General features: G+C 34.2%; 1 non-coding gene across 1 annotated transcript; it reads left to right on the top strand.

The window, feature by feature from the left end:
• The first annotated feature begins 18,975 nt into the window (after positions 1-18,975).
• Positions 18,976-19,057, top strand: trnal-aag (transfer RNA leucine (anticodon AAG)). Its single transcript has one exon. It is a non-coding gene; the product is annotated as a tRNA-Leu (tRNA).
• Positions 19,058-19,495: the final 438 nt, after the last annotated feature.

The following is a 19,495-nucleotide window of genomic DNA, read 5'->3' as shown; positions in this document are numbered from 1 at the left end:
GAAGTCCAGTCTGGGATGGGCTGTGTTTAAAGCCGTATTCCACGGCTCCGTTGTGGGAGTATTTTGGCTTTAAGCTAATTTTACCCTTTCCAGAAAGTAACTGTTGCGCCATTTAAGGTGGAACGGAAGGTTAATAAAGCAATTTTAGGCTTTACCCAATTGTAATTGCTAATATATTTAAAGTGGAACTGAAAGTTTAACCCAGAAGCAATCTTTTCCAGCATAGATATCATATACTTGGGCTGCGTCCAGAAACTTTTGTTACTCCTCCTCTCCTACTCCTCCTCTCCTACCCCGGATAGATAGGATGTTGACTACCGATGAACTGAGCCAATCACAACGCTCACTTTCAGCACATGCCGGATACTGCGCAGCCAATCACAGCTTCTGGTTAGAGCTCCGCATACAAAAATAAAAACAAGAGATCAATAAACGCAATTCCAAATTCTAGAAATCATAACTTTGACAAGCATTTCAAGCTTCAAAGTACAGCCTGATTAGCCATTGATGAAGGTTGCATATTTAAATATTATATTATTTTAATAGTGAAATATAATTTCATTTAATGTAATAAAACAATTAACAAATATTACTAAATAATAAAAATAATAATAAATATTATATTTTGCATACGTGTTGAAGGGTAAAAATATTAGTCTGAACAGCATCAATGGAATATTACTATCACACAGCTAAATATTCAGATATTCTAATAAAATCATGCTTGCTCCCAGGTATTTGTGGCCGCATTTCTCCGGCCAGTGAAGATGACAGCCCCCTACTGACCTCAGCCTAATAAATATATACATGTATAATTAATTTACAAGAGATTTAGGAGAAAAAAACACAAACCATAGGCTGGTTGTGGTTTGCACTATATAAGACCTAAAAAAAAGTTTTATTTTTATTTTTTATTCTTATTTTTATTTCTTATAGAATCAATGTGTGAGAGAAACCAGTCTGTTAAGTTTTCGTTTTATGATTTTGATCATAAGCCATATCACGCCATTATTCATTTTTGACGTTTTCTTTAAAATATTATTTTTAAATCTTGTCTCATTCTCGTGAACCCAGTTTCGTGTCTCGTCTCGTGATATTAGTGTCTCGTCACACCCCATAGTACGTACATATAAACGTAAAATTAATTCATTTATACACTAATTAATATGCCACTCCATATGTCTGTCTTTGTTTAAGAGCATAATATAACTTATTTCAGCATGAAAGCACGTATTTGTAATGTGTGACTTTGTTCTGTATCATTATTAAATCTCTGCCATTTGTAACAAACAAACCCGCGTGTAAAAATCGGGTAAAGATTTGTGATTTATAAAAGGTGTATTATTCACTTTCCCAAGTGTAAATTAATACACTGGGGCGCATGGTTGCCTATTCAAATATGACGGCCACATGCGGCGTCTATGTATATGCTGTCTATGTTCGCCAGACTGTAACTACTGCACCATTTAAGGTGGAACATAAAGTTTAAACGAAAAGCAAATTCTAGCGTTGCCGGACTGTAACTGCTGCGTCATTTAAGGTGAAACGGAAAGTTAAAAAAATAATCAAATTTAACCATCGCCAGACTGTAACTACTGCGCCATTTAAGGTGGAACAAAGATCAAACGAGAAGACAAACAAGCTTTGAAACTATAATAAAATAAAATGTTTAACCAAGAGGCAAATTTCAGCTTCGCCAGATTGTAATTGATGAGCAATTTAAGGTGAAGCGGGAAGTTCAACCGAGAAGCAATTTTCAGCTTCGCCATTTAAGGTGGAACAGAAAGTTTAACCCCGACGCAAATTCGACCATCGCCAGACTGTAACTACTGCGCCATTTAAGACGGAACAAAGATCGAACGAGAAGACAAAACTAGATTTGCAAATATAATTAGCAAACAATCTAGCTAATTATCTATCTAAAAAACACAAACCTGTACACAACGGCGATATGGCCGCACGGTCCGATCCACCATCCAGCTCGCGGAGGGAAGCGCAGCTTGTGAAAACAGGGTCAGCACCTTGGTCTAATTAAAACTCCAGTACAGGAGGCGGGGCTCCAGAAAAAAGGCGCGTCTGCAGCTCATTGGTCAAAAGTCCTCTCGTCAAACAATTTAAAAATTTCCCCGTGGCTGCATGTCAAACTAAGTGTTCTCTCTCTCTCTCTCTCTCTCTCTATCTCTTCTCTGTGTTTAAATATATTTTACAATAATAAAATATTTGGAATATGAAAAAAGCTATTTACTATTAATAAATGAATTAATAAGGAATGTCAGCTGCTAAAAAATATTTCTTAAAATTGCAAAAACTAAAAAAGGTTCTATTGTAGTACAACAACTTGACTAAAACAGGGCTTGTAGTACAACAACAACTTGACTAAAACACCTTAAAATAAAACACCTAAAATCTACCTTACATGAATTACTGGAGCAGTTATTTTAGTACACTTTGCAAAAGAAATGTTAATAAAAATCAATTTAAAATAATTTAAAATTAAATGAATGATTTACTACAGTATACGTTTTCAAATCTAAAAAAGTATTTAAAATAATGTTAAACAAGTAAGTACATAATTATTAGTTTTTTTATTTAATGAAATATAAGAATTCTCTGTTTTTAACATCTTTTAGGGCCAGTTGTTCAAAAAATGTAATCCGGATCAAAATTATCCAGATTTGGTAATCCCATTTTTTGCTATCCAGGATCAGGTGATCTGTGTTACTTTTAAGACAGTTTTTCAAAGCAATATTGGATTGGATCACCCTGATCCAGAAACACAGTTTTCAGGATTACCTAATCCGGATTACCAGCTATGTAAAGAATAGGTAGAAGAACCAACATGGGTTGATGACTCCTTTTCTTGCAGTAACAAAATAATGCTTATTTGTGAAACAATAAGTGCAATTGAGCGTTTAAATGGAGTTCTGCAGAGACGCTTTGCATGCCTTAACTATTTGTGAGTCGATCCACAGGGAGCATGCAACATAACACTTGCATGTATTGTCCTGCACAACATTGCTACCAGACGCAATGTCCCTCTCTGTGATGTTTATGATGCACCTGAGCCTGTTGAAGAACTAGAACAACCTCTGGTGTTCTTTGCAAATGTTCGAAATAATTTTTGACAGCTTCATATCTGATGAATGTTTCATTGACATTAATATACAGTGATGAATGACAGTGACGTAGATGAAAAAATGAATATATTATTTTGTTTGTTATTGAAATCTTTTGGGGGGTTTATTTAATGGGGTCAAGATTGTTTTTATTTTTACTTTACTATAGTAAAAGGCTTAATTGGTAGCCTATGTCTACTTTAGCACTGTAACGGTTAAACAGGTCAAGTGCAAAATAGAAATAAAAGTATATACACTAAATTGTGCAAATGCATTTTTTTACTTTAAAACTTTGATTTTAAAGTTTTACTACATTTTCTTCCTGAAATCCATCTGAAATCCTACCACTTGTTGGGATCAGGGTAATCCTGTTTTTTTGGATCAAAGATATCCAAATCCTACTAAAAAGTTTTGAACAACAGAAACTGAAGGTTTGATCCATTTACAAACTAGGATTGGATTACATGATCTGATCCGATTTCAGAATGCTTCTTTCACTTTTGAACAACCCGTTTTCCAGATTTGATCCAATCCGATCACCACAATCCGATCAGATTACCTTTAAAACAACTAGCCCTTAGATGTCAATTTGTCAAGATGTCAAAATGTCAAGCATAGAAAAAGTATTAGTGGAAACAATGTAGGAACATATTCTGTCATTTTACTAAACATGTAGTGGTTACAATGGATACCGGACTGTTTCATTAAGATCAATAATTATTATTAATACCAATGTTAATATATATGCTTTTTTTAAAGGTATCTGTTCCCTATGAAGTTTCTTTTCTTGTCCTGAGGATGGCAGTGTTGCATTGTCAAATTTCTTAAGAGTTTGGATCACAGAGGTTTGTGGTGTGGTATGTGTGTAAAATTAATGGCATTTTTATGTAGTCCTATCTGACCACCTTGGCTGGTTCTGAAAGAAGGAGTAAATATTCTGTCCGATTATTTTAAAACCACTTATGGACTTAAAGTTGTTAATAATTCAGTTCATTTAAATTCTTTTCCAAACTCAGATGGCCTACACTGAAAAAAATCATGTGTTGGATTTACTTTAAAAAATCAAGGCAACGTTTTGCACCAATTTTTTTAAGTAAATTCAACTTGATGAATTTTTAAGTAAGTTCAACTAAAAATATTTTGTTACACCAACTCATTTGTATTAGACTCATACAACTTAATATCAAGTCAGTCCAACTCAAAGAAATCAAGCTCAATTTACATATTCACCTTTAAATATTAAGTCAGTCTAACTCAATGAAATCAAGTTTAATTAACATATTCACCTTTAAATATTAAGTTAGTCTAACTCAATGAAATCAAGTTTAATTAACATATTCACCTTTAAATATTAAGTTAGTCTAACTCAATGAAATCAAGCTTAATTTACATATTCACCTTTAAATATTAAGTTAGTCTAACTCAATTAAATCAAGCTCAATTTACATATTCACCTTAACAAATTATAAATGTACAAATTGACTTATACAAAATGTATTACTTGAATTTATTTTTATTAATACATTTCTTACTCATACATTAACAATGCATGAAGTTGAGGTACAGTATTTTTAAATTCCTAAAATATTTAAGAATTGAAACCAAAAACTCAGTTTCTCAGTCCAACATACAGATTCAGATTAAGTGCAAAATGAACAAAACATGCAACAGACTCCTTAAAGAGGCCTTGAGACCTGCTGTATAGTTTTAAATGAACAAAAGCTTGCCAGTTTTAACAGTCAACTTTAACAGTCAATCATCTGAAAAATCCAAACATTTTAGGAGTTTTAAAATCCTAATGATTGATGGCTGACTAGTAAAAGTATGGGGGGGGGGGACTAAAGTGCAAACAATAAACTGACAACTTCTTACAAAGACAACACTGTCATTAGAATATGCCAACAACATCAGTGACCATAAATTGCAGCAAGTTACACAAAACTAAAGAAAATCCATTTAAAATATTTTTTTTTCACTGCTGTTAGCCTATAAAGTGCATAAAACAAACTGAAAGTTGTAGTCAAGACAATGTTTCAATATTACAACATGACAACATGTCATTAGCCAAAAATAGCATCACTTTACACAAAACAAAAGTCCCTGAGACCTACTGCTTAGCAACTTGCACATACCTCTTTTGAGACACTGATATCCACACATTTAACTCAGCAACTTGGACTTCAGTGCGTGCACTTTTGGTGAAAGTTTCCCACTGTCCAGTTCTAACAGCATCTTTTGACAAAATTCAAACGTGTACCTGAGTTGTTTGGGGTAACTAAGGTTCACAGCATAGATCAGACCTAGTAACAAGGCACACGCCCTTGCTACACTGGACAACCCAGACAGTACTTCTCTGCCTTCCAGCACAATCCCAACATCCAACGGGTCATCCTCCGTAGAACCACCTTTGGTGACAATTTTGATTGTATGCTGTGCAAGATCCTCTTTTACTTCATCAGATGGAGCACCCTAAAATAAAAAAAGCATATTTAATGCTACATTTGGACGAATTTCTGCATTTCAAAATTAAGGGTTTTACACATTAAGCCTGAAAGAGGAATTAAACTAGCGGCATTTACAATTTAAACTAACTAGTATTGTTGTTGGGCCCCTTTTAGCACGTGGTCAGTGGCCATCTGGAGGGATATTAAGCTGTGCAGTCTATATAGCCACCCACAGCTCCATGGTACTTTTGGTGCAGCACCTCTGGTGTGAATGGACTTCTACACCACATGTTGATACATTGATAGTTAATTGCTGTGTAATTCCTATCTTGTGACTGAAAACCATATTCACAAACAGCTGCAAAGCTATTGCCCAAACACTATTTAGAACCATTAATCTCTGTAAGTTTTCTTACATGGTAATCCTTAATAAGATCATCTACACTTTCGGAGAAGTACACTATTAAGCAGCGGATCACCACATCTCGGCGCATTTCAGTAGTCTCTTCCTATTAATGAAAAAAGAGAAACATTTACAACATGTCTAATGTGTCTAAACTACACAGAGCTGAATTTCATTACATAATTCTTTTCATTCTTTTCATTACATAATGGTATTATGATACGCACACTACTGGATACATTTTAATTGCCATACCAAATGAAGAATGTACCACCCAATGCTGATGCAGTCAAATGTTTTGTGCAAAAATGTATATTTATTCCATAATGTTTGAGGTTCCTTGATTTGTGCATGACGCTCACCATGGCTAAACAGTCTTTGTCCAAAATATCAATAAAAACAGAATGCAACAATGTACAAATAATTTAAAACGTATTTTTAATACTAAAATAATTGTTAAAAATAATACTGTTTTTGTTTTTTAATGCCCAGTTTGAATTTGATTCCAGCAACACCTCTCAAACCAAATATTTGTTTAATTGGCAATGATTGAATAATAAAAAATAAAAAAAGAGACTGATTTTTGCAGAATTATAGATGGGGGGGGGGGGGTTCGTCACTCTGTAAAAGACAGCATGGGCAGTGCAACAATTCAAAAATAACATTTTTCAATGTAAAATGGTAAACCTTGGGACTCTTTTTACACCAATCATATATCTGGCTTGTAACCCAAAAAAAACTATTTTGTTAAGTAGTATTACACAAATTAAAATCTTTTGCTGTCCCATCCCAGAATTTCTGGAATGTGTTGCTGGAAACAAATTAAATTGAGCATTTTATTTTAAACCGTAAGATTTCTCAATTTTAAAATCAGAAATGTTGATTTTGTACTGCTTTCAACTAAATATATGTTTTGGAGTTTTTATTTGCAATTGGGGTGGGCAGTATGCCACACCTTGCAACCCAACGCAGTTACATTCTGGCACCTTGTAGATTTACAAAAGCACCAGTACATAGTTGTTGCACCATGTTGAAACCATTTTAAAACCATGGTAGTGCAACCCTGAAATCAAGATGTATTTTGCTTTTAGTGTGACTATCAATAGAAAATTTAAGGATCAGAGAGACAATACAAATTTCCTTTGTAGTTAATGTATGTAAACCCTAAAACTGTTTACGCAATACTAAGTCTTTTGCTGTTTGGTAATCCCATCATTCATTTAATTGGAAATTTAGTTTGTATGTATATGAAAGGAACTAGCTCTAAAAGGGTATCTAATGTCTGTACAACCTGCAAGTTTGGCAGCATGTCAGTATCCTATAATATACAGTATGGCATAATACCTGCTTCAAAAGATCCAGAAGTTGACCCATCTTCCGTCCAGCAGCACCTCCTTTAGCAGAGAACAAAGACAGGAGCCTCACTGTGTGCTTGTCCAAATTTGCAACGAATGTTGTTTCCAGCTCAATGGTTGTAATTCTTTTGAATTCTTCTTTTATCTACAAACATTGACAAATAAAAAAATCATTAATTCGATTGTTTAATTATGTCAATAAAAGTAATATTAGCATATTCACATTTCACATTAAGGGTAACTGTATAGGGTTTTTTAATGGTTCATAAATGGATAAGAAACAACAAGCAATTGTTATGTACCATTAAGTCAATTAATTAACAGTTAATGAACAGTACTTGTAAATATGGGATTATGCTTATAAGTGATTCGTAAACTCTGCATGAACCATTAAATTACATAAAAATATTAACCCTTATTAGGCCCTTATGGAAGTGTTACCATTAGCACACACTCATACAGCAGTTACCTGAATAGCATCAAACAAAGCTGGCCATCTATGAAGAAGATCTTCTATGGCAGGGTTTTCATTCACCACTTCCTGTCTTCTCACTTATGGTCTTCTGATTATTTTTCTTCTTAACCTCACTGAGAAGATCTACCCTCTCCTTTTCAAGAGTTTGTTTGGATTCTCCAGTGGGGTATGGGGGGAGGTAATTAACCTCTGCTTTACGTGGCTTTTTGACATCTTTCGCCGCTGCTGTCTTGCTGGAGGCAGAGTTGACAACAAGCTCTGGACATCCCAGTCTTCTCAATTTAGACCTGTAATTTCCCATCTTATACTTTAGCCTTGTTTGCCATCCATACAACCCAGAGAATGAACCTGGTTCCTTCAAGCATGCATGCTTTTGTATTAATGCCTCAGCAACATTGCATATCTGCTCACTGGTTGGATATGCACAAAATTGGTAGATCCTTTCAGCCAGTTTTTCAAGAATATCAGACTTGATGCTTGGATTGTTCAGACATGTGCCATCCTTTCTAAATGCAGCATTAGCAGACTCGAGAATCAGCTCTGTATCATAAGCAAATTCTGGAATTTCAAATGGTGATGGCCACTGTTGTGATCTCCCACGGTTCTCCGGAGAAGAGAGAATTATGGTTTCAGCAGATGAAGCATGAGATGAGGAACTAGAAGAGCTATCTGACAGTGTAGAGACAGGACCTGCTGGGTCACTTTCTGTTAAAGTTATATACAAAGGCTCAACAAGAACTACTTTGACAGTGTCTTTGTCTTTAAGATCTGCTGTTGTGGTCAAGGAAAAAAAAATCACCAAACTCAGCATCCTTATAGAGCAGGCTGAAGTTTCCCTGAAGCTGAAATGTCTCTCTGATGATCAATTCCAGGTCTTGACATGTACCAGGGATCCCTGAAGGCAAGACCAGCTTTCGGATATCATGGTCATCCAGAATCACACGCAGCTTTGCTGGTTCAGACATCCTTTCCTTTTAGCAAAATAGAGAAAAAGAAGGTTAAAGATTAAATGAAAATGAAGCATCTTCAACCACTATGAAAGAAGACTGATTTAGAGTGGAAGGCAAATAGCACGCTTCAGTGTAACCATAGTCCGCCCTGCAACGCTGTACGCTGATAATGGCATAACATCAAACAACTCCTGTTGATCAAGTACTTGAAAATGCCCAGTTGTTTCTAGCTCATAAGACCTCAAATGCTGATTGTACCAGGCCTGACAAGTCTTCACAATGAACCTGAATGTCTCACCAACAATCATTATTTGTTGTATTTGCACAAAATCTGGAAGCCCTGCAGTGGATCCATAAGGCAAAATCATGCCTTTTGAGTACCTTGTTCCATAGTACAGCGCTGTATCTGCCAAATTAACCGTTGCACTGTTTACATTTTTTTTTTGGATTGCTTCTCGTACATCATCGCTTAACAAATCCAGAGGTACTTCAGACACACGTGAGACACAAAGAGCCGGTTTTAGACAACTTGATTCATTCGTCTGATAAGCCATCAAGAGCTGATGCTTCACAGCAAGAGAGAGCAAGATGTTTTTGAAAGAACCGGCATGCTGGACCACACGTTTAAAAAACCTGTGCTTTGCCTCAAAGCGCATTGTCCACAATGCCACTAAGGGACCAATAGCCACCAATTGCATCACTCTCGTCATTGGTCTCTCTCTCTCTCTCTCTCTCTCTCTCTCTCTCTCTGTATCTCTCTCTCTATGTTATTAACTAGCCAACATTCATTTACAGTGATGTTTGCCGTTCATGACACATACTGTCAACACAAAAAATATGTTGCGTTCAGTTCAACGTTCACGAAAAAATTAGCGTGTTCAATGAACGTGTTTTTTTTTAACTCGTTCACACACAACACTGAATACGAGGCTTTTAATTAAGTTTATTTTATCAGAGATAATGCTCAGGACTGTCTGTAGAGATATATTTAATTCTGACAGAAACAGGAGGGGATCATCCACATATAACAATAGTTCATAAAGTTGCCATTTTCTATTAATTCTGTACAAGCCCACACTATTTCTCAGTGCTATTGCTAGAGGCTCAATCGCCACATCAAAAAGTAATGAAGACAAGGAGAAACCTTGTCTCATGTCTTGTAATATATGCTTAAAGATTTGGATAGAATCTGGTTTGTTTGGACTGTCGCCTTAGGGGCCAGTTGTTCAAAAAATGTAATTATCCAGATTTGGTAATCCCATTTTTTGCTATCCAGTATCAGGTGATCTGTCTTACTTTTAAGACAGTTTTTCAAAGCAATATTGAATTGGATCATTCTGATCCAGAAACACAGTTTTCAGGATTACCTAATCCGGATTACCAGCTATGTAAAGAACAGGTAGAAGAACCAGCATGGGTTGATGACTCCTTTTCTTGCAGTAACAAAATAATGCTCATTGCAAAACAATAAGTGCAATTGAGTGTTTAAATGGAGTTTTGCAGAGACGCTTTGCATGCCTTTACTATTTGTGAGTCGATCCACAAGGAGCATGCAACATAACACTTGCATGTATTGTCCTGCACAAGGTTGCTACCCCCCCTTTTGGGGGGTTTATTTCATGGGGTCAAGATTGTTTTTATTTTTACTTTACTATAGTAAAAGGCTTAACTGGTAGCCTATGTCTACTTTATCACTGTAACGGTTAAACAGGTCAAGTGCAAAATAGAAATAAAAGTATATACACTAAATTGTACAAATGCATTTTTTTACTTTAAAACTTTGATTTTAAAGTTTTACCACATTTTCTTCCTGAAATCCACCTTGAAATCCTACCCCTTGTTGGGATCAGGGTAATACTGTATTTTTGGATCAAAGTTATCCAAATCCTACTGAAAAGTTTTGAACAACAGAAACTGAAGGTTTCATCCATTTCCAAAGGGATTGGATTACATGATCTGATCCGATTTCAGAATGCTTCTTTCCCTTTTGAACAACCCCTTTTCCAGATTTGATCCAATCCGATAACCAAAATCCGATCAGATTACCTCTGAACAACTGGCCCAAGGTGATGCATATAAAATCTTAATCCAGGAGGTAAAAATTGGCCCAAAGTCAAATGACCTCAGCGCTGCAAACAAACAATTATATTCTATCCTATTAAATGCTTTATGAGTATCTAATGAAAGGATAACTTCTGGACTTATTCTCGTTAGTGGGTAGATATAGCACATTAAATAACCAACAAAGATTGTTAGGTAACTGTCTACTACGGTGGCCGAGAAAGCCCAACGCAGTGCAAATTGAAAAGCGCTGCAAAAGCACAAAACACATCCATCAAAATTACAACACAGGCGCAGCAAATAGAAAAACAACACAACGGAAGTGAGTCACAACACAACGGAATTTTCCCGGGGGACCTTAAAAGATACTGTACCAGCTAAGCTGCGTCTTCAGTAACGTCTCGGACTTCACTATGTGTACAAAGGACAATAAGTGGCAAACAAGGCGTTTTGTGAAGCAGAACTTTTAATAATATGCACACAACCGTGGTAATCACAGGTAATAAACATAACTTACTTTTCAGAAGCTTGTTTGCCACTTATTGTCCTTTGTATACAGCTGGTACAGTATCTTTTAAGGTCCCCCGGGAAAATTCCGTTGTGTTGTGACTCACTTCCGTTGTGTTGTGGTTCTATTTGCAGCGCGTTTTTCTATTTGCAGCGCGTTTTTCTTTTTGCAGCGCGTTTTTCTATTTGCTGCGCCTGTGTTGTAATTTTGATGGATGTGTTTTGTGCTTTTGCAGCGCTTTTCAATTTGCACTGCGTTGGGCTTTCTCGGCCACCGTAGTCTACCAGCAATAAAAGCCAGTTTGATCTGGATGAATTATATTGGGTATAACTGTTTCAAGCCTGGATGCCAGACCCTTGCTTACATTTTTATAATCACAGCAAACTGGGTGATATGACTCCTACGTGGATCCTGGTTCTTTTTCAGAAGAATGGATATTATAGCTTCTGTCATTGTTAAGGGTTTTTATTCTTTTTTTAATATCTCCTCAAAAAAACAACAAAAAACAAAGTCGTGGTATTAGCCTTGCTGAAAATGATAGAACTCAATAAGAAACCCTTCCTTCTACACTGTAAAATGTGATAAGTTGATCTTACTTAAAAGAAATGAGGAAACCGGTTGCCTTGAAAAAATAAGCAATTATAACTGTTATTTTCATATTTTCAAGTTCACTTTATGCTTGCTATTTAGGTGTACTCAAATCATAGTTAAATCTACACAGTTTACTTGAGTTGTTTCTACTTTAAATAGCCTGTAAATGCAAGTTGTTTTTTTTTAAGTGTGTAAAACCCGATAAATTGACTAAATTCAAAACTTTTGTTGTAACCGATTACCTAATCAATTTTAAGTTCATGTAATATAATTTTTAAGTACAGTGAACTTAACAAATACATATACATATATATTTAAATTTTTTCCTGAACTTCTTTTTAGTCTTCTTTCTGGTTTCATTCAACTATTCTTTAAAATACTCATAGAAATGTAGATTAAAGAAAACAGTAAATAATTAAAACTACTGAGAGCACAGCAAGAACACAGAGTTACTGCAACTCAGTAAATGATGCTTGCTCTTATAGCCAACAACACAGAGACCAAGCATTTAATTATAATAGGTGATCTTCAAGTTTACCTAATCTAGCCTGGGAGGAATCACTACACACTGATGGTGCGCCAGAAATTGGGGGACACACCCAGTATGCAAATCGATTGTGACAGAAGACAATGGAAAAGAGGCTGCCAATGACAACAGACTAAACTCAGTTATGATAAGTAAATGTGCCCACGAATGTTCAACTAACTCAAAATAGTTGAGTAATGCTTAGAAATCTCCAATTTTATGTAAAACAGACTAAATTTATTTGAGTTATGGGTTTACAGTGTATTAAGTCCATGTTATCCACTTCTGATGTGTATAAACCTTCATAAAAATGGTAAAATTGGTCATTGTACTTTTGATCAACAACTTCCTCAACCTCAGAATTTAGAATTTTGCTCATATACAACCCAACGATGCTGATAGTTTCAGCTGATGACTCAAAAGCTTACTCGCTTCTTCACCAGATTCATAACAGTTCTGCCAAGTTTACAATTATAGGTCTATCACCCTCTTATTAGTTAATAAGTCACATTCGGTTTGTAATGAACGTTTGTCTCTCCTTATATAAATCTTTATATGCTGAAACTGAATATACTTAATCATTTAAATCCTGTCTGATTTAAATTTTGTTTTCCTTTTATTTTCATCTGCAGCGTATGAAATAATTTTCCCTCTTATAAACGCTTTTAGGGTTTCCTACAGTGTCCTACAGCTAATATCAGGTGATTAATTTATTTCAATGAAGAAATATATTAGGAACCAATAAATTTAACAAAATGATCGTCAGCAAACAGTCTTTTATTCAGGTATCAGGCTCGTACAGAGAGCCTATTTTACTAAAAGCAGAGCTTAGGTACCACTGGGCTATGGTCTGATTAAACTATACTATCGTATTCTATTGATCTCAGCAAAAAAAGCAATTTTCTATTTATCAGAAAATAGTCAATGCTGGAATATGTATGATGAACCGAAGAGAAAAAAGAAAATTGTTTCAAGGTTGGATATTTAACTTGCCAAGGATCAATCATATCATATTCCAAATAAAAAAAAATTGTTTTACTGCTTGTGCCACTGTAAAAAAAAAATCGTAAAATAATGGTAGAATGTCTATTGTCAAACATTTACCATAAAATTACAGAAAATTACCGTACCTAATTTAACAATGACTTTCTGTAAAATTACAGCCTTTACGTGAGTATGTTGTCTGTAATTCTGCAGTCAAAGTATACTTAATTACATGTTTTTCTGTTAGTAACATCCTATATATAACATCCTTCTTTATAAAATACTAAAATACATTTAATTCTGTTATCTGAAGGTCTATTAAATAACAGAGTAATTATGTTACTTGATAAAATTATTCAAGCAATGTACAGGAAAATGTCAACTTTCAGTAAAAGAAAGTAATTTTACTGTTTTTTAAATCTTATAACCTGTTGATAAGTGGCTTAATTCTGTAATTTACAGAGGATAACCTTTAAATAAAGGATGATGTGTTTAAAGGATGTAGGGGCGGATCTAGCCATTTTGGGGCCCTAGGCAAAGTACAAACAAGGGGCCCTCATTCTTGAAACACACACATAAACCAAATAACTAGAGATGGAACGATCGATCGGCAGTGTATCGTATCGGCCGATTTTCAGTCAAAATACGTTAACGGCGATCGGCAGATATTCTTCTGATTTTACCCGATCTGATTCAGGAGTTTAGGGTTAAGCAGTTTATCTGAGCTGTGTGTGGATGAAACTGCTGAAACTGCTCGCTTACAGGAAGCTGCAGTTCCTCATCCAACCACTAGTCGGAGCTGCAGCAGCAGCAGCAGCAGCACAAGCCCCGCAGATATATATAAATATATTATTTAGTTTATGAAAATAAATATATTTATTTATATATCTATAAACTAAAAACATATAACAACATACACATGATGCTACCTATATAAACTAAATAATATAAATTATATAATATATAAATAATATTTATAATATCTATAAGTATTTATTTATCTATAAACTAGATAATACAGCCTGACTCCGCCCTTTTCGAGCTGAAATAATCCGGCGCGCAATGAATCTTGGGATACTGTAGGCTGTGAAGGATACACATCGGAAAATAATAATAATCGGCCTTAAAATGAGTCCTTCGAAGGATGCAGCCCCTGAATTGAGACACAGCCTTTATCTCAAATCAGTTAGATATTTCTCTCAAAATCTCTGGACTGTGCTGCACTCTAGTGGATGTTGTTCTAAATCCCTCAATAGTAAAATTTTAGATATCTTTATTTGAGTTTTAACTAGTAATAGTAAAATTATTGATATCTAAAACTGCACTTTTACTAGTCAGAAAGAATTAAAGTGTATATCGAATTATAAATATGTGCATTATTTAATTTAATGTCAAATACATCAGTGTAAACACCAAGTTATCTAGAACAAGGGAACTAAATATTAGACTGTGAGCCATTTTATTTCACTTAAATAAGGTGAAAATATCGCTATAGTGAAGAATACTTTCTGCACATGGATCACTTTTACTGATTTAATATATTTTCTTGTGTGTGAAAAGAATGTTTTTTTGGGATGAGGAGTGTTCTTATAACTCCTCATGATAAGTTGAGTGTTGAGTGTTCGGCTTTCTCTGCTGCTCTAAGGAACAATATTTACACTGCTGAGACATACATTATGTATATAATGATTAGAATAACACTTTTGTGCTACGTTGGTCTTTTAATTTCAACAGACAAATTCACACATTTTCTGCCCCACACTCTCTCTCACATCATGTGAAGACCTCTTCACCACCACCCACAGTGGATAATGTAATATGTTTAAAGAACACTGGAGAGAAAGGCAGTGGAGTGGAGAGCTTGAAAATAGTGGCCAGTCTGGCCAGTGTCCATTCTGAACAGTATGCTGTAAACTCCTAACAAGTAAGGATGGTGTTATGCAGTTAGTAATAACTGCTCATGGCAGACTGAGGTTCAGTCAAGAATACCAGACTACACTTATATACACCTAAATTTTATTCACCTAATAGTGAAACGTTTCAAATTAATCTGAATTTAAGGACATGGTTGTAACAGAGTTACAAGATATGTACTCCACATGATTTACTTATTTATTTATTATTTAAATGTTACATCATATGGGTGGAATCACTGTGAAGGAGACGGACAAACTGCTTTCTTTTATTTTCTGAAGGTCTGATAGATTCCTGGACTATAGATAATTTTAATCAGGCTCATGTTCGGAACAGATGAAGACCATACTGATACCTACAGAAGTCACAATGATGGTAAGTGTGTTGTGTTTTCTCTCCCTGCAGATGCAACATGCCATAAGAATGATAATTTGAAAAAAATGCCTCCAAATTTGTACTTCCTTCACTGACCAGAAAAGCAATACATCCAAACCACTGAGATAGACACACAGTGAAGTAAAAATAATACTCCAGTAGATACAGATACAACATTTTAATAATTAAGAACAATAGTGAAGTAAAATAATACTCCAGTAGATAACTGATACAACATTTTAATAATTAAGAACAGTAGTGAGGTAAAAATAATACTCCAGTAGATAACTGATACAACATTTTAATAATTAAGAACAATAGTGAAGTAAAATAATACTCCAGTAGATAACTGATACAACATTTTAATAATTAAGAACAGTAGTGAGGTAAAAATAATACTCCAGTAGATAACAGATACAGCATTTTAATAATTAAGAACAGTAGTGAAGTAAAAATAATACTCCAGTAGATAACAGATACAGCATTTTAATAATTAAGAACAGTAGTGAAGTAAAAATAATACTCCAGTAGATAACAGATACAGCATTTTTGTAATTAAGAACAGTAGTGAAGTAAAAATAATACTCCAGTAGATACTGATACAGCATTTTAATAATTAAGAACAGTAGTGAGGTAAAATAATACTCCAGTAGATACTGATACAGCATTTTAATAATTAAGAACAGTAGAGAGGTAAAATAATACTCCAGTAGATAACAGATACAGCATTTTTGTAATTAAGAACAGTAGTGAAGTAAAAATAATACTCCAGTAGATACTGATACAGCATTTTAATAATTAAGAACAGTAGTGAGGTAAAATAATACTCCAGTAGATACTGATACAGCATTTTAATAATTAAGAACAGTAGAGAGGTAAAAAATAACACTCCAGTAGATACAGACAGAGCATTTTAATAATTAAAAACAGTAGTGAGGTAAAAAAAAATAATACTCCAGTAGATACAGATAGAGCATTTTAATAATTAAGAACAGTAGTGAGGTAGAAATAATACTTCAGTGGATAAAGATACAGCATTTTAGTACTTAAGTACTGCAGTGAATTAAAATTATACTCCAGTAGATACACTGTAAACCCAGAAGTTGTTGACACTCAAATTAATTTAGTCTGTTTTACATAAAATTGGAGATTTCTAAACATTAATCAACTATTTTGAGTTAGTTGAATATTTGTGGGCACAAATACATTCAAACTGAAATCTTTGAGTTGAACCAACTTATAATAACTGAGTTTAGTCTGTTGCCATTGGTAGCCTCTTTTCCATTGGCTTCTGTCACAATCGATTTGCATATTGGGTGTGTCACCAATTTCTGACACTCATTATTAGTGTGTAGTGATTTCTCCCAGGCTAGGTTAGGTAAACTTGTAGATCACCTATTATAATTAAATGCTTGGTCTCTGTGTTGTAGGCTGTACGAACAAGCATCATTTACTGAGCTGCAGTAACTCTGTGTTCTTGCTGTGCTCTCAGTACTTTTAATTCTTTACTGTTTTCTTTCATCTACTTTTCTATGAGCATTTTTAAAAATAGTTGAATGAAACCAGAAAGAAGACTAAAATTAAGTTCACGAAATTATTCATTTTAATTATATATGTATTTGTTAAGTTCACTGTACCTAAAAATGATATTACATGAACTTAAAATTGATTAGGTAATCGGTTACAACAAAAGTTTTGAATATAATCAACTTATCGGGTTTTACACACAAAAAAAACAACTTGCATTTACAGGCTATTTAAAGTAGAAACAACGCAAGAAAACTGTGTAGCTTTAACTATGATTTGAGTACACTTAAACAGCAAGCATAAAGTGAACTTAACTTGAAAATAACAAGTATAATTGCTTAACTTTTCAAGGCAACCGGTTTCCTCATTTCTTTTAAGTAAGATCAACTTATGACATTTTACAGTGTACAGATACAGCATTTTAATACTTAAGTAGTGAAGTACTTCTACAGTAATATGTGTTTAAAATGTAACTGTAATCCCGTTACTTATTTTTTTACTGTATCTATAAAGGAGTACTGTTTTTGGTATCATGACATAATTCTGTTATGCTCCCAGGATTTGATTCAGTGATTCAGTACCACATTATCCTGGTTATCTTACATAACTAATATGTAGCTAATCACAAACTTGTTATTTACAGTCTTCCTTATACTACAACCACATATTTACATTCATACAGAACTGAAATATGTAACACTGTTTCTTCTCTAAGAGTTTCACCATTCATTTGGATTTCCTATCTCAGGTGCAGCGCTACAAAGTGCTATTCATTAACTAAAGGGAATACTATTGCTTAATGAAAGTTAATATACGCTGCCCTTAAAGAGTCAACACAAAAAATTATTTAGTGGTGTAAAATAATTTTCTTAATTCAATAAATTCCCTCAGGTTAATTATATTGTACATTTTAAACTGAGGATTTTTATTAAATCATATGGCTGATGTATAAAATTTAAGGAATAATTTAAATCAAAAGAATGTTTTACATCTTTAACTGTGATTTTATTACCATCATGTGCTAGCTTCTCCCACTAATAAAAAAAATTATTTGTAACTTTTAACCTAGTTAGCGAGCTAAGCTAACACTGTGGAAATTTCGATGGATGCATGGTTTGGCTTTATGAGGACACAAGTGGTTTCTTCAGCCTCACTGATTTAGACAATAATCTGTTCTATATAATCTGTCCTTTCAAGTGTGTTTAAATACAGTAGTTTATTGTTTAAGTTATATGTTTATGTTTATATATATATATATATATATATATATATATATATATATATAAGATGTAACGTTAAGTTATCTAGCTAGTTAACTATAATTTTAGAAGGTTGTATTGTGATTTTAAAATGCAGTGTTTTAAACGTTTCCATTTAACGTTATATGATTTATAGGTAACATTATTTTTCGTGTTGCTATACTTCGAGGTAGCTATACTTATTGATTGCTAAACTGTTCAGTGGTTTACTACAGATTGTAGGTTACTATTACTAGCTAACTACTAGCTAATTACTAGATAACCTAGTTTATTATTTTCTGCACGGCGGTGATTTAAGCGCTATTGATCAAATTAGGACTGTTTCCGGTTACACCACCATGTAGGAAAAAAAAAAATAATAATAAAAAAAAATAAAACTAGACATTTAACCGATAACTACCCAAACGAATGACAAAATCCAACAATATATGTTATCATAAGTTTATTTTGATAAACATTTAAGGAAAGACCGCGCTGAGTGCGGCAGGGTAGCGTGGCCGAGCGGTCTAAGGCGCTGGATTAAGGCTCCAGTCTCTTCGGGGGCGTGGGTTCGAATCCCACCGCTGCCAAATTGTTTTTATTTTTTTCTTCTTCTTAAAATTAATGAATAGCAACGCTGAAGTAATCTAACGCTGCCTGACGCCATTACAACATATTCTATGCGTTAACTCTGCGTTTAAAATAGGTTACGTCTCAATTTCTTTAGAAATACCTTTTAGTATTGCATTAACCTAAATCAGCAGAAAATGGAATATGGGCAGTGCTAAACTTGGGCTGAGCTCGTGCTGTGTAATATAAGAACGCAGCTGTGTTAGAATTAGGCGCAAAAATAATACGCCTGATTCTGCTTCATCCATACATTTATAAACCACACCGCCATTTTGTTTGTTTCTGACTCTCTCCTTCAGTTAGAAAACAGAAAGCCGTAGCGAACGAGCGAATGGTAACGTTAAATAGACGCTAGATATGCGTTTGTTTTTAAGCGTTCTTTAAAAAGGCTGATTTGT

The sequence above is a fragment of the Astyanax mexicanus genome, chromosome 20, assembly GCF_023375975.1.
Source record: "Astyanax mexicanus isolate ESR-SI-001 chromosome 20, AstMex3_surface, whole genome shotgun sequence".
Taxonomy (NCBI): Eukaryota; Metazoa; Chordata; class Actinopteri; order Characiformes; family Acestrorhamphidae; genus Astyanax; species Astyanax mexicanus.
The sequence above is the reverse complement of the archived record's forward strand: the minus strand, read 5'-3'. Positions and strand labels throughout refer to the sequence as shown.